Source organism: Pezoporus occidentalis, unplaced genomic scaffold (assembly GCF_034315485.1).
Source record: "Pezoporus occidentalis ecotype Australia unplaced genomic scaffold, CSIRO_AGI_Poc_V1 ctg137, whole genome shotgun sequence".
Classification (NCBI taxonomy): domain Eukaryota; kingdom Metazoa; phylum Chordata; class Aves; order Psittaciformes; family Psittacidae; genus Pezoporus; species Pezoporus occidentalis.
The window spans coordinates 691,579-708,017 of NW_026913177.1; the positions used below are offsets into that span (position 1 = coordinate 691,579).

General features: G+C 51.9%; 1 protein-coding gene across 3 annotated transcripts in view; it reads right to left on the reverse strand.

Moving 5' to 3' along the window:
• DUSP8 (dual specificity phosphatase 8) overlaps positions 1-8,138 on the reverse strand; it is a 46,584-nt gene extending 38,446 nt beyond the window's left edge. The window contains exon 1 of one of the 3 annotated variants that reach the window (XM_062609348.1): positions 8,031-8,138. The gene's annotated coding sequence lies outside the window, so the exon portion shown is untranslated. Of the gene's footprint in view, positions 1-7,039; positions 7,140-7,582; positions 7,712-8,030 lie in introns of those variants that run through there. The other 2 variants (XM_062609349.1, XM_062609346.1) reach the window with 2 other exon arrangements.
• Between the last annotated feature and the right edge of the window lie 8,301 nt (positions 8,139-16,439).

The window sequence follows — 16,439 nt, forward strand, 5'->3', positions numbered from 1 at the left end:
TTTTAAAGCCTACACAAGCTAAGCCCAAAGGTTACCCACAATCAGCCAGCCATTTAATCACTACTACCACACTGAGGATGGAGCTCCCAAGCATCCTGCTTTCTAATACCAATGCTATCCCATTTCTGTCCTCATCCTGTCAAGCCAAGAGCTGGCCAGGCTCTCATCTCAGAGCAAAAACCACCTTCAGCTTTGAGCAGCTTGGCACATATCACAGAGGACACATCACACTGGAGAAGGGAAGTCTAGCCCTACTGATGCTTCAATGGCCCTTGCTGCCCACTGCCTGATCTTCCCATCATTTGCTGCATGACCCCATGAGCCCAGAAGCATATCTTGGGAATCTCCAGTAGCTTGTTTGCCTTTTTGCAACAAGAGCAGACAGAGGCAGCTGAGAAAGGTATGCAGTTAGATACTGCTGTAGGGCTGGTCCCGCTCTCTTGTCCTAGGATACCAGACACCATAAATACCTGCTGGGTATTTACGAAAGGGTCTCCAGAATCTGCACACTCTTTTCTCACAACACCTACATGCTAAATGAAAGAAAGCACAGGATTAAGCTGTGGTTCCTCGAGGCTGCAGATAAATATGCCAGCATTTCACTGCTTAAGGACAATCCTGAGAGACATGAGCTTGTCCATGTCAGTACAGTGCCAGGGACAGTCACAGATGAGGCCAAAGCTGGTGGAGCAAGTACCTAGCAAACACAGTGGCAGTCTGCTGCCACCCACCCAGCACAGTGTCATTAGTGTCCCATATTTAAATGACAAATAGGACCCCTGGCCTCTCTGAAGAACAGCGTTGCTGTGTCCTGGCAGGATTTACACAGTTTTTGATGATAAGTGGCACAAACTAAGGTGCAAGTGAAAATCCCGGCACAGGTTTCCAGTCAGCAGAGGCCAATGCCCACCACGGTTATGCCACCCTGAAACCTCTTGATGAAACTCTGGCCTTCCTTCAGAGACCCAGAATTCAACTCAGATGCAAGGGGCTACATTGACTTTCCATGGGATGAGACACTCCCCAGGGCAGCAAACACATTTTGCAAGGCTCTTCTGACCTGGTTCAAGGCTTGCTGAATTTCCAATACACACACAATAGCCAAATTGCTCACAGGATTGGGATGAATTAGCACTAGTCAGCTCAGGCTTTACCTCTTACCACAGCCCCAGTGAGGATGCACCAACTCCTGGTTTTGGAGGATTACCTTTATCTAGAAAAAACTCACAAGACAAAGCAAAACCCAAGCTGATGTTCCCGTCCCACTCTTTCCTTTTCCCTTGGGGGCTGTGATTCATAACCGGATGGTTTTGTTCTGTTAACCTGAGATCACATGGAGGTCAAACAAAGCATTTTGGAGGTCTTCCTCTGTCCTCACAGTGTCTGGACAAGCAGGTGCCCATTGACCATGTCGAGCTACAGGTTGCTGGTCAGATGCCATAGCTCTTCATGTATGAAATCCTACAGCCTAGCCTCTTTACTGAGAGCATTTTGTAATCTTCTCTCTTAATCCATATTATCATTGCTATTGTTGGTGGGAAGCAAGATGAACTCATTCACAGGGGGAAATGAGCAGCAATATTCCTCTCACCAACTCCAGGCAGACATTGAAGAAGTATGTGTATATAGATATATACACATATATATATTAACCCTAGTTTTAAAAAAAAAAACAGAGAAAATATCATGATATCCATCCAGAGTTTTAACATCCTCCAGCTCATTTCCACACCAGCAGGCCTGATTCATCCCTTCTTCTGATCATGCAACAGAAAGCATTGGGTCATCACACCAAGCCGTGCCCCTTTAGGGTTGCTGGCTGACCCCCAGCTAAGATCAGTTCAGTCCTCCTGACCTTCCTGCCCATCCTGCTATACTCCAGCAGAGCTCATGCTAGTCTTTATATCAGGTACTGCTGAATGAACCTTGCTCAGGTGCCAGACAAAGAGCCTGCCAAGCTCAAAGCAGAAGGGATTGAGAGGACGACACAGAATTACCAGGCATCAGCACTCGGCAAGCAAGCAGAGAACACGCCGATCTATTTTTAATGGCACAATGCAAGTGCTTTACAAAAGGATGTGTCTGGGGAGATTCTGCCCAGTCAGAGATTTGCATTGGGGTATTTTGCAGCAGCAGTCAACTCCTCTTGGTGCACAGGAGGCATTTTGTCCCTTCACCACCCCACAGGATCATTCAGAGCACTCCAGCTCAGTTTCAGCTGGAGGCTCAACCCTCTGGGTCACCTTTCTGTCCTGCTGCATCCTTTTGACTTTCCACCAGAAGAACTGCTCCTGAGGTGGGCAGCCAGTAAGGTGTAAAGGGGAGCTCCAAGCTTGCTTGACTGTCCCCACTGAGCCAGCAGAGCTGGCAGGGACACCCCTGCAAGGTCCACTGACAGCAGCAAAGCAGTTAATATGGTTTTTCAGAGGCTAGCTCACAAGTCAGCAGTGCTGGCACCCTCTGCACCACCCCTCTACTCAACAGCTTCAAGTGCCAAAAGAAGCTCAGGCTGTGCCTGCCCGTTCCCCATGCAGGGCTGCCGGCCAAGGCAGATGAAGATGGCATGAATAACTCCACTCAAGCTACAGTTCAAGGAGGACCGGGCTGCCATCACAAGCTTAGAAACAACGGTTGTTAGAGGCAACGCAAAAACAATCAGATGCTGTAGATACTTCTTGGTTGCTTCTTTTCAACAGCATGCCCCAGAGACTGATGGACCCTCTTTGTCTGCAGCAAATATTGCCTGGCATTACCCAGGAGGGGCTGGATTTCAATGGGAGATGTGTGATTTAAGCAGAAGCAGGTTTCATGTGTGGGAAGGGCTTGACTTGCTTGACAAAAAAAAAACAAACACCCTGCAACCACCTAATAAACAGACTGAAATTTCTACCAGAGCTTCTGCTGCATCAGCTGAATATGCTTTAGACAGCAGTGCTCCTCAAAGGACTAAATCCTTTATTAAAAGGAAGAAAAAAGGTGAGATGAAAAGAGGTGGATGTGGGCACACCACGCACCTATGTTCTGGATGAGTAACTTGGGTCGGCAGAGACAAACCGGGAAGACGCACTGCATCATTAGCAGCGCTGGAGGACACATGCTGTGGAGGGGAGGATGCCAGGGTCATGCTGTCATTGGAATCTCCATACAGGATCAAAGCTGTGGTCCACCTTGTTTCATGTCCCCTCACCACCACTGCCTAATAACAGGTATTTTACAAAAGCCTGGGAGAAGCAGGATGGTGGGTATTCATGGAGTAGTCATGGAATAATTTAGGTTGAATAGGATCTCAGGAGCTCATCTGGTCCAGCCCTCTCTCCCTTAAAGCAGAGCTAATGCCAACACCAGAACAGGTTGCTTTGTCATTCTGGTCACCAAATGACTTGTTGCCAGTCATCAGGAGGCTCAGAAATTATGTTCCCCATAACTCAGCATAAAGAAATGCTGCACAGAGAGCCCCTTTTGCAAAATGATATAGCACCATAAAGCGCTCTAGAGACACTCCTGAAGAACACAAGGTCTCTGCCCCAAGAGACCTGAAGGCTTGGTTTAAAAAAAAAATGATAAAATGAAGGCAGACAAGTCATGCATGCACACATTGGGGTGGGCGAACAGGAACCACGAGGGCTTTCCACACACAGTAAACAACGTGGGAAAATGCGTAAGAGGAGTGGGAAAGAAAGAAGGAATCATGGAAGGATTTCTAGCCCCAGATAGGTTGCTGGGATGCTCTTAATTTAATTCAATGCAAAATGCATCATTTATTTCACCTTCATGCCACACAGTCCCTGCATTTCTGTGCTGTTAGCACTCCCTGCTTGCACTATGAGACTCTTCATGTGCTGGACCAAAGTCCAGTGAGCACCTCCAGGTTCTCCTCCAATCCCATCCTGGCTACTATAGCACCCACCTTCTGAAATACTGATCCTTCCAAGGCATCACACAAACAAGTATGACCTGTCAGTTTTGGAAACTGGAGATCTAAAGAAGCACAAAACCCTACAGAAGCTCTGGGCAAAGGAAAGGAAGAAGCTCCCTTCACACCAAGCTGGATTACCATGTCCAGCTGTGTTTACAAAACCTCAGAGGAAAAGCCAAATAGCAGAGAGGTGGAGCAAGCTATCCTACAGGAGCCATTGGCACTCTATTGGCATAGGCTGCACGGGGCTCTGTCCCCAGTGTCCCATGGTCCCCCATCATGGCTCTCCCTTACTCTCACTCTCCTTGAAGTTTCTGAGAGCCAAAGGAGATTCTCAGACAGCACTGATCCAAAGGATAGGGGTAGAAAGTCTATAAACACCTTTGGTAAGAAGAAGGGATGAGACCGTTTTCCTTTCCATGACCTCATGCTAAAGAGGAGACAGTTCAGCCAGGCCAGAGCTTTGTATGTTCCACCGTGGTCTCAACTGCTGGTCTGCTTCTGTCAGAACATCTCTCCCATGGGGATGTGACACATGACACGGTCTTCCCCTCCATCAGAGGAGCAAGCAAAGCCACTGGGACATCACTAAGGTTCAATACACCACCCACTGTCCCTGTGGGAACCTGCACTGCCACTAATCACACCACAAGCTCTGCCTGGCTTTGAGGGCAGCCCCTGATACCACTAGTGTAGAGTATCTTGCAAGGTCAGTTTTTACCCCCTTACATTCCCCTGGCTGTATCATAATCCTGCACACAAATTACACCCAGGTCTCCTGAGCAAGCCTGAGAAAATCTTGAGCAGAGAGCTTGTTTAGTTTCTTATCTGATGAATGCTCCCAGGCCACTCACCTCCCTTCCCCAAGCTTGTCCATAATTACATCAGGTGCCTCCTTCCCAGTCGGCATCAGGCGGGACAGGTGTATCTTCAGAGAAGAAACGTAAAGCTTGAAAAACAGGTTTTAAAACCCAGAGGGCATGGGGATGCAGAGGAGCCCGTTGGATCTTTCCCCACGGAATGACGGCATTGCTGCTCCAGCTGCAGGAGCTCCTCTGCATAGCAGCAGGGAAAAGAGCAGGGTGAGACCCAGCTACTGTGCTTGGAGGACAGGGAGCACTTGTCTGTTTCTGCAGCCATCTCGCTCTTGTCACTGCCATTAAACCAACAGCAGAGGGCAAAAAGGTCTACAAACTCTGACAGTGCAACCTCCCCACTGTCCTACCAGGCAGGGAGGATGCAGCAGCCTCAAGCTCCTTCTCTTTGTCACCTCCTTCGCTACAAGACTCAGTCTGCTGGAATTGTTTCAATATGATGGCAGCATCCTACAATCCTGCGCCATAAATCAAGACTGCCAAGTGCCGGAGCACCTCTTTTTCCCCCTTCCATTCCTGATAGTGTTAACATGCTTTGCACCTGCCTGTACCCAGGGCTTTGGGAGCTAAGCTGTGCATGGGAGAAACTAACCTCTGATCCCTAAGAACAGCCTCACTTACAGATGGAGAAATACAAAGAGGAAAAGCACCTACATAACACACTTCTTATCTCTTACATAGATTAAAGCAGCTGGTGCAGAGGTAAGAGGTAGGAATGGAGTGGGGACTCACTCATACTGATGCTAAGAGAAGTCATTTCAGAAATCCAGAGCCACAACAGGTTTCCAGTCTTTAGTGAGGTCTTTTTGGGGGGGATGTGGCTGCAGGGGTAAAGCTAGTTTTCTCCCACCTCCCAGGATCCAATTTGGCAGTATGGGACAGGGAGTATGCAACGTCTTACCCAGCCTTTGGGGGTATTTTGGTAGTAATCGTGGCATTGCATTTAATTTTAGATGAATTTAAGGTCTCTAAAGGCAGACATCTCAGTGGCTTTCTCATCAAGGTGTGTGTCACCCAGCAAAAACATGTTCTGCAGACAAAGATGGTGCCATATTTGCAGGGATAATCTCCATGCAGAGCCCCCAGTGAATGTTCCTAAGGACTCTGGCCACTTTGCTCCGCTCTCCCAAGCATAGATGCAGCTAGATTTAAACAGCAGTGCTAGATCTAGGTTTTCCTTCCCTACACCCTGCGTTGACACAAGGCAGGGACAACTGGAAGCCATGGGGGTTATACCTGTTAGGTTAAAAGCCTTTTGGTGTGAGGTGCTGCTGTCTCAGCTTGGAGACCCTTTAGCCCAAGCTCTGTGCTGCTCAAGCATGTTGCTGACGGGCTGAGGGCAGGAATCTCTGCCTACTGCCATTGCAAAGAGGTATTTGGGCATTCATCTGCTGCTCATGCACCCAACTGTCCTCTCTGGTGTCAAGTGTTTGAACAGTCCTACATATCCAGTTCTGCCACCATGGCTGTGACAGGCAAAATTGGGGACAAGACACCTGCAAAGCCCTGGCAGGCATTTTAAATTCCAAAATACCTCTAGCTATGGCCAGGAAGGTTTTCTCGGTGCTGCAGCTTATTTCATTTTGGGAACCGTTACAGGCAAAGCCAAAGTGAGCACAGGAACCCCCAACCAGACCCTGACAAACCCTGACAAACCTCTTCTGCAGAGAGAGTCCTTCAGGCACGGACACCCTCCGACAGCACGAGCAAACCCCATCTGACAGAGGCAAGGCCAAACCCATAAGCACCAATTCCCATGCATCTAATCCTTCCGAAAACAAAGCTCTCCGCAGCCACATTTAGGCGCGTAGGCAGCTGTGCCCCTATCCTTTCGCCTCAACGCAAGAGGATGAGAGAGACAATGCAAGCAAACATTAAACACCGCTCCACGGGCAAGCTGCTTTCAAGGTTAACATGGCCCCTGGACTGCCAGGCGCAATCTTCAGTGCTACCTGTTCAGGGTTTCTTGGGTACCCTGACCATCTCCCGTGAGGGCTCTGCCTTTATACCCCAAATCAGAGGGAGATTGAAACCTCTGTCAACTATTCCCAATGCATTTGTCATCACTAACTGCTTGGGATGGTCTCCTCCACACATGCTGCTGCAGCGCCCAGCTCCCACCAGAGAGCTGCTCATAACTACCACAATACGAAGGATAAATGCATCTGTGCCTAGAAAAATCCAAATATCCTTAACAGAACAGCACTGCACCGCGTCCTTCCTTCTAACGAAACCGCAAATTACTGACCTGTGCACAGAGCTCCCCCAATGCAAGCTGAAGCACTGACATCAGCTTTTGCTGTTGCTCAGGAATTTAATTCTGGGGGAGGAGAAAAGGGAGGGGGGAGCAGGAAGAAGAGGGAACTTATTTATCAATAAGGGAAATAACCAGGAATATTTAAAAACAACCAACACTCAGCACAGAAAACGACATTTATCACTCGTAATAATTGCGAGGGGGGGATCAATCGGTCCATGCACATTAGGAGTGGTGGAGAGGATTATTTTAAACGGGCATCTTAACTCATTAATCGCTAGCAGTGCCTTTGGAGCTTCAGCAGTGAAGTGTTGCATGAAAACCCCCGCTGCTGAACACATGCCGGCTTCGTTTAAACGCCAAGGACACAGGGCGACACTCCAACCTCTTTCATCATCAGAAAAACCACAGCGCTGTTAACACCGACTCCTCAAACACCAGCCCTCAGCCCCCGAGAGAAAACCCCTCAGCCCGCGACCCCTGGCCTGGAAGGACAGCGCGCATTCCCCGCAGTTCCCCAAACCCCCTCCTCACCTGCATCACCGCAGCCAGGCAAGCGCACACCGCGAACGCAGGGTGGGATTTTCAACACCACCACCCCCCGAAAACAAGCGCAGCGCGCCGACATGCGCGGCCGCGGAGAGCCAGCCCCCCCCTTCCCAATCCCCGCGGCGCAGCCCGCTGCAGGGCTGCTCCCTCCCCATCCCCAGCACCCCCCTTCATTTTTTTCCTTGCACCAGAATAATTCCACCCCCCCCTAAAACACCCAAACCCCTCTATCTATATACATTCTATGCACATCTATACGCGTACATGTGTAGGTGTATGTTTTCGCGCTATCCACGGACGCCGGGCGCGATGCCGGCTCCGCTCCGCACATGCGGACGCGCTGCACCGCGCCCCCCCCGCTCCCTGCCCGTCCCCGTCCTCCCCCCTCTCCCCTCCCCGCGATCGCAAGGACATCGATAGGGGCTGCACTGACCCGGCGCGGCGGGCGCGGACGGCCGCGCCGCTCCGCGGGCTGTCCGCTGGCGCGGCGGCTGCCGGCGCCGCAGGGCCCGCATGCCGCGGCGGGCGGGGAAGGGATGGGGAGCGGGGGTGGGGGGGGGGGGTGGGGGGGCCGCTCCGCGCTGCTCCGCGCTGCTCCGCGCCGCTCCGCCGGGAATGGGCCGGCGATGAGGTCATGCCTCGGGAACGGGGGAAGGGAAAAAAAAAGAAGGGGAAAAAAGACAGCGTTGACGTCACCCGCAGCCAATCAGCGCGGGCGGCGCAGGGGCAGGGTGACGTCAGCCCCGCGGGCGCGGAGCGGCGCGCAGGGAGCGGGGATTGCGCATCCCCCCACACCGGCAGTGCGGAGCCCCTCGGGACTCGCTGCTGCTCGCCCCCCGCCGCGGACGGGCTGCGCGGTTGGCTCCCATGCCTGGAGGTTTTGTAGCTGCTGGAGAGTGTCCAGGGGAGGACCACAGAGATGAGCAGTAGTCTGGAGCATCTCTCTCATGAGGAGGGATTGCAGGAGCTGGGCCTGTTTAGTCTAGAGAAGAGGAGACTGAGGGGGGATCGCATTAGTGCATATAAATATCTCAAAGGTGGTTGCCAGGAGGATGATGCCAGGCTCTTCTCAGTGGTTCCCAGTGACAAGGCAAGGTGCAATGGCCATAAACCAAAGAAGTTTCTCCTCAACGTGAAGAACTTCTTTACATTGAGGGTGGCAGAGCACTGGAACAGACTGCCCAAGGAGGTTGTGGATTCTCCCTTTCTGGAGATATTCAAAACCCATCTGGATGTGTTCCTGTGTAACCTGCTCTAGGCGGCCCTGCCTCGGCAGAGTGGTGGGACTAGGTGATCTCCAGAGGTCCCTTCCAACCCTAATGACTGATTCTGGGTGATGCTCTCTTGCAAGGAGACAGATTACTCCACGGAAAGAGTGGCCTGGGCAGCAAAGGTTTTTTTTGGGGGTGACCCTCCTGGCTGCTGAGATTCCCAGGAGACACCTCCAGTGCCACACTGCTCCTGGCAGAAAATGCACTTTTGTGTATTTTTGGTTCATCACTGGTTCCCAGGCTGCCCTTCTAGCCTTCTGCCCCCTGGAGATGCGGGCAGTGCTCAGCTTGGAGCTCTCCCGCAGGCAAGGCCACCCCTCCTGCCTGCAGTTCACCTGCCCTCTCTGCCCACCTAAAACACCCCACTGCTGAGCTCGGGCTGTAGGGTGGCTTCCAGGACTGCATTGCAGGACCCACTCTCTCTGAAGTGCCCAAGCAGGTGAAAGACAGAGGTAAACATCTTGGAGGACTACATGGCAAAGAGTGGCCCAAAGGTTGGGAGCTGGGGAAGCCTGGCCCAAGGGTCAGCTCCTGGCTGGATAGAGTGAGCTCACCTCTATTCCTCTGCAGTGCCACAGAATAGCCAAGCGGCTGGTCTGGCTAATGCAGCAGGGTTTTTCTGTCCTTGGCCCTAGCCTGGCAGCTCCAGTTTAGAGAGGGATTAGGGTTTAGAAGCTTAGGTTTTGCTGGTGCTTAGGAAATCAAGGGAACCTTCCTCCCTGCCGACACAGATGCCGGATGTTTTAAAATTAACTCTCATCTCCCCGGACACGCAGCCAGCAACTTGCTCAAGAAGGGCGTTGAGCTCCCACAGTTACTGGCAGCAAAATCTCTCCCAGAAAGGTCATTTCTCGTGGAGCACCAGAGGTATAAAACCCTGGGATGCTAAAAAATCTCACTCTCCCTACTGCATAAGCAGAAAATCAGCTCACCCAAAGATGTCAGCAGGGAAAACTTTGCAAAATCAGGGCCACTGTACCAAAATGGCATGGATTTTCTACCCAGTTACCATAACTAGTGGCAAGATGTTGGGGTAGCGCAGGCGCTTGCTCCTTTAGCAGCTCTGGAGCACTTGGTCCTGGTGGGAGCAGGAACATTCCCAGCATGGCTGGAATGAAGCTGGAGTCTTTCCTCCGTTCTGCCTTTCCTGCTGGTTTTCCTGCCCAGCTCCCTCCTCACAGCTGTGCGAAGTGCCCCAGCTGGGATAAAACTGAGAAGGACTCCTCTTGCCTCAGCTTAGGGCTGTTTCCTTCCCTGCTCAACACCTTTTCAGGGGTAAAATATTGAAAAAGAAGGGCAAAGGAATGAGTTTCAAAATCCCAAAGCTTCCTCGTAAAAGCTGTTATCTAGGCAGAGAGCCACGAGCTCTTGAAGCCTGCTGAAGGGAGAGGATTTAAACAGTTTCTTTCCAAACCCCAGTTAAAATCAATGTTTCCAACCATGGGCCTGGCATGCTGCTGCCAGATGAGCATCCCAGACTGGCTCTTAGGAAGATTGCTCCCTGGCTGGACGGTGGCATAGTGCAAGGGAGGAGTGTGAGGAAGGAGATGGGAGCAGGATCCTGGGCTGGCTATAGGCAAGGGATGGGGAAGTGGTGAGGAAGAGGCAGAGGATGAGGTGTCTTGAGGGACTGCCAGACACCTGCCTTGGACTGTTCATTCCAGAAACAGGCCAAGCTGAGCTGCCTCTTGAACCTTCATCTCCAGCAACGTCTCCTCAGCCACCCATACAGTTCCCCTGGTGCATCACTCTGTGATGGGGACACAGGAGCGTCAATCCATACAAAATCCCTAATGGCAGCGAACAGGAGGAGATGTTCCATCAGGACTGGGGATCAGTGTGATGCGGTTCTCATGGCTGGCGGTAGCAACTCCAGCCCACGATCCCGGCATCTCTCCCATGCCTGGTGCATCTGCACAAGGACTCACTGCAGCCAAGTGCCTGGTGGGGAGAAACCAAAACAAATGATTCACTGCAGTTAAACTGCTCCCAGGATTGCAGGGGATGGGAGCAGGTGGTGAGGGAGGCTTGCAAAACCTCACCTGCCTCCCAGCGCTGGGAGCTAACCCTATTTAGATCCCAATCCTGCTCAACCTGAAATTCTGGCATCTGGGTGTGGACCTGTGGCTACACGGAAGAGGGCAGCCAGCCTGAGCACGGGCAGAGCGGGGAGGACACGCGCTTGGCTCTGGGTGGCTCGGGCACACTGACTGGGCGAGCAACATCTCTGTTTTCCCCAAGGGAAATTAAGCAGGGACAGCCAGGGTGATGCTGTTACGGTCAGGCAGGCAGAACAAAGCAGCCTCATGCTCTAAGCTCCTATCTACCAGATGTGAATCTATTGTCTCAGCCCCAGGGCCAGCATCCTCCCCCTCCCCATTACAACCATCATGAACCGACCAAAAAATTATGCAGCAAGTGGCTTACTGCTACAGGAAAGTGCTTTATTTCAGGTAAAGCACTTAAAAAATAATTTGCCCTACTCTGTTTTTTCCTTTCCCAGATTTTAGGCACATCCAAAGATGGATTGCATCCCAGCTACATGTTTCAAACGCAAGTTACGCTTGTACACGTAATAGTTCTTTTTAAAACGTTTTCCAGACCCTTAATTGCCGTGGCAGGCCAAGTGCAGAAGAGCACAGTGGAGCCTCCTGCATCCTACAGGGATTAAAATCGGAGCCTAATCATGAAGGAAACTGAAACTAGGAAAAAGGAATTGCTGTCAAACCAACTTTCTTACCCGTCACAAAGGACAAACTTTTTGCTAAACTGCAATTACTTTAAATGGCCAAATAATTTTGATATTTAACCCTGCCTGATGTTCAGATGCAGTTGCTTGAGCTACCAGCTGAGCCAGTCTCCTGTCAGCCTTGAGCTGGCAGCACTGGCTGTGGCACAGGGCACTATATTCTCACTGAAGAGGATGCTGGCACCTTGAAACTGTGCTGATGGCTGATCCCAGCATCGAGACTTGGGCTGACATGGCTCCACTTCCACCAAGTGCAGTTGTTTCTGCCATGCATGTGTCTGTCACCCTTGTAGTAGCATCCTGGAGTGGGGCATGGTGAGGATGGTGTTTACCAGTCTCTATATCACCCTGTTTGTAAAGAAACCTATTGACTATGGTGAACTGTGCATCCCACCGAAGGAAGGGATCACTTCCCTCTTTGGCTCCTGTCCATGCACTCTCTGGGAGGCAGGTTTCCAGCTGTCCCACCCCAATGGCTGGGATGGAGCCCAGCAGATTCCCAGTGAATCCCAGCATGCCACCTTCCCCCTGCAAAGCCCAAAATGATGTCAGTCCATTAGTGAAGAGAGCTGACGTGCTTGAGCAGGCAAAAGGCACTTGCAGCATCATCAGGCAGCTGTGTTTTCCACAGAAGGGGCTGCCCTGGATCTGTCTCCATTTTCTCAACAGAAATACCTGCCTGTGCACAGTGTGGCTCAGCACTCACACAGAGCTGCAGGGCACAGAGCTGCGCGTGCACGTCGCAAAAGCAGCTACCATGCAATTAATTGCAGAAGTAGCAGGCTGGAGGGCTGCGTGCTGTGCCATTCAGCTCAGCACATGCTGCAGAAGCATTCATTCTGGGGCTCTGACTGTGCCATGAAGAGCTCCTGCCAAAGGGAAAAAGGGAAGAAAAAACCCTGTCATACACTGAATAAAATCCCTCTGATTCCCTCTGCCCAGGGCAAGTCTGAAAAAAGCTAGGCAGGAGTATGGAGATGTGCCAGATGTGAGGCATGGCTGCTGAGTACCAACATGATGGGTCAAAGTCAGGGGACGGGAGGGGTGGAGGAGCAGGACCTTTGCACCAGCACGAAGTGATCACGCTGGAGGAGCTGAGGTCAACGGTAGCAGCTAAGCTGCGCAGAGGCTTTGCAGTAACACCCCTCAGGTGCAGGGAGTGTGCCTGCTCCTTCACCCCAGTGCTGAAACAGCATGTCATGTTGGCACATATGCCGGTTTGCCCTGGGCAGTGAGGGTGGGCAAGTGGCTTTGCTGTGCTTAGAAGCCATCTGGGGTCACATTCACTCCTTTGAAGGCAGTGGGAGGGGAACGAGAGAAAGGACAGGGGCAGGGGAAAGGGAGAGACACCAAAGGGTTTTGTTTCAGTGCATCCAAGTCTTCAGAAATAATCACTGCCCAGTGCTCTAGGATGAGGCACGGTCTTTCTTCTCCATATGTGAATTGAGGATGGGAAAACATTATCCTGGGCCAGAAGGCAGCACAGAGTTAGGCTCCATGCAAGGGTCCTTTCAGTCTAGACCCCTTTTCTCTACCCCTGTGCTGTTTTTTGTTAGGCTGCTCACCAGTTGCTAGGATTTTTTTTTGTTTTGTTTTGTTTTGGTTTGGTTTGTGTTTTGCTTCAATCATTTCCACTGATGAGAGCATCTGCTGCCATCTGTGCCTCCCTCTCCTCCCCCTGGCAGGGCTGCGCACTGCCGTGGTTTGCCTGCAGAGCCGGGCTCTCTTCTCTGCCCAACCTGCGGCACGTATCCTGTACAGTCCTGACAGTGTGCAAGGATGGAGAGTAGGGGAGAAGCAGCTCCAGCAGTGCCCTGCTCTTCTCCTGTATCCACTGATTGTATCTGTGCACTGCTGCAATTGCACCACTTGCAGGACCCCCATGGTGCCAAGGTCCCAAGCAAGCCCAAGACCTGGTGTCACTGAGCAAGACTGCAGTTCCTCCTCTGACAACCGATGAGACCGTTTTTGAGGGGAAAATATAGAGGAGAAAGGACTTTGGTAAGGTCACCCAGGACATCAGCACATGGCTGGGAAGAGGCCAAAGCTGCCACTTGCTGGCAGCGTGACTCTGCCTCCTGCTCCACGAAGTGCCTGGGAAGAAGGGTTTTGAGGCTACGTGTTGGATTTTGCTGGTGGCTCACACGGCCCACAGAAGGATAGAGGTTGCCATTTACATCCCTAATTGTTAGTTTGGGTATCCAGGCTGAGTGCTGCTCCAGCCCTGACTCACCGTGCTTTGCCTGCAAGCCCTGCAGCTCACCCATGGCATGGGAACTGGTGAATACTGGTGCTGGGCTGGAAGGTTGTTACCTGAATTAACTCCAGCTCTCCATTACTCTTCCCCTAGACTAGGAAAGCTGCGGGGTTGCATTTACCGACCGAACAGAACCAGCCCACCCCCGCTGGGATTTCGTGCCCTGCTGTCTGAGAACTGGCTCGGCGGCGTCCCTGAGAGCTGCGTGGCAGCGGGTTTGCTCTCAAGCACGCCGACACCCGGCCCGCAGCCACCTCTCCCGGCCAGTGTGGAGGGTAAATGTGTAGCGGCGCCAGGCCCTTGCGTGATGCACGCATACCGGCTGGCATAAGGGGCACGTCCCTGCAGGAGGCTATGGCTGTCAGCTTGCCCCCACCTGCCTCTGGATGGTTTTAGGGTGCCGGAGCCAGCCTCACCCCACGCTGCCTCTTGCCCCGGGTAGGGGCTCGCATCTCCTCTGCGGTCGGGTTTGGTGGGGGGAGAGTGCCTGCTGCTCGGGATGGGCGGGGATGGACCACCGCTCCCGGCAAGGGACCAGAAGCCTTCTGGTGTGCCCAGAGGCCGCGGAGATGGGCTGGCGGCGTGGCGGCGAGCTGCTGGCTGCACTGGAGCAGTGTAAGGGGGCCCTCTGCCTGCCTCCCGCAGCAGGGCAGCTCAAGCGCGGAGCGGGCATCCGACTCCTTCCTTTCCTCCCTAACCTTCTCCGAGGTGCTGGCGCTGCCGTGAAGGAACTCCGAAGCTCTTTCCTCGCTGGACTGAACGAACCCCGCTCCCACCCCATCTCCTTCCCAGGCACGCGTGCCCCTCATCAAGCTCGGTGGCCTTTCACCGCGCCCACCCCGAACATCTTCCTTTACCAGGGGCACAAAACCAGCAGCAGTATTTTAGGCACAATCTCGTAATGTCGACTAAAAGGGAACAATCACTTCCCCCTTCTCCATTTTTCCCATCTACCTAAAGAAAAAGCAAACCGAAATCCTCGTCAAGCTGTCAAGATCAGTTTCCTGAAGGAATACAATTAAATCTCTATATGGCAACGTGACCGTCAGTTCTTCCCCATCAAAAGATGCTTCTCAAGCAGCGTTTGGCTGTTCCTCTCTTCCACCCCCTCCTCTCAGTTTTCCTTCCCGCCGTCGAGTGCAACAGAGGCTGTGGCTTCGCAGCCAAAAAAAGGTGTGATTTGGAGAGCGCTGCGTGACGTGAGTGGCAGAAGTGAAAAGGCAGAGAAGCAACCTTTGAAAGCCTGCCTTCTGCTGCATCGGGTGTCAGCCTTGGCAAAACCTGAGCTTCTGGAACCTTCTTGCAAAATTAAAAAAAAAAAAAAAAGAAAAAAAGAGAAAAGGCAAAAAGCACAAAGCAGTCACAGGACCTGTCAGATTCGGCTGCTGCTTTTCTTTCCATCGTTTCTTCAGAATGAACAAAAGTTCATTTTTCACGTAACAGCAAGGTTGGTGCAATCTGGGATGTACCTGCCTGACAGTATATGGAGATGCAGTTTTGCCATCTTAATTTGGGGTTATCAAACAATGGCAAGACTAAATGAATATTTGGAAATCTATCTTTCCCCCTCCCTTTTCCCCATTTGGGGGTGCTTTCCTACTGCATGATTTTGGAGGGACTCCATTAAAATGAAAGGGAGAGGAGGGGAGAGCACAGGGGCTTTGCTGCTCCTGGCCCAGAGCTGCAGGTGGAGCTGAGGTGAGGGCTGTGGTGAAGCTGAGCAGCTGCCTGGAATCAATCATCCCATCCTCCAGCCAAGGGGTTACTGCATGCTCCTCTGCTACCCTCTTTGTGTCTAAGGCAGGTTTGGGTGGGCCTCTGACCTGCTACAACACAGCAATTTCAACATTCACACCTCCTATAATGTGTGCAACAAATAATAAATGTGATTGTTACTAATAATAGCCCACCCTCTCCATCCCTGATGGTTTATGCATGCAAAAATGATGCAGAGTCAGTTCAGAATTCCCCCTGGTTCATTTACACAGCATCCATTTTCCTTGCAGATAAAGACAGTCCATCGGGGGAAGGGATGATGGTAACTCATTTGTCACACTTGTTAAATGTAGGAAAGGCTGGCTTTGGGGTACTTCCAATTTTGTGTCAGCTCTGCCTTTAGCTGAGCAGACCTGTGCCTGCATGCCAAGCAGGGTGGCTCTCTCCTGTGTGGCACCATCCCTTCCAGATTTCATAGATTCAGAGGGTCTCTGAGAACAAAAGTACTTGCTCATCCTACCAGGCTTGTGTTTGGGCTGCAAAGCTTGAGAGGTACAGTGGGCGTCTGGATGGTAAAGGACATTGAGAACAAGATTTTGGGAACTGCCAGTGTGAGCTCAGTGCAGGTACAGGGAAAAGGTGATGCAACCTCTCCGTGCTCCTCCTAACCCTTGGAGGATTTCGGGGTGACTAGTCTGGATCTTGCCTAAACTAGCACTGTCCCAGCAGGCTTTAATTTGCTCCAATCATCAGGTGTCAGCACAGGGTGGCAAGTCATTTTGGCTGCACCCTCTTTGGAGGCATTGCCATCGAGAGGCCACTTCCTTCCTCTGCTGTGGACAAGGACTG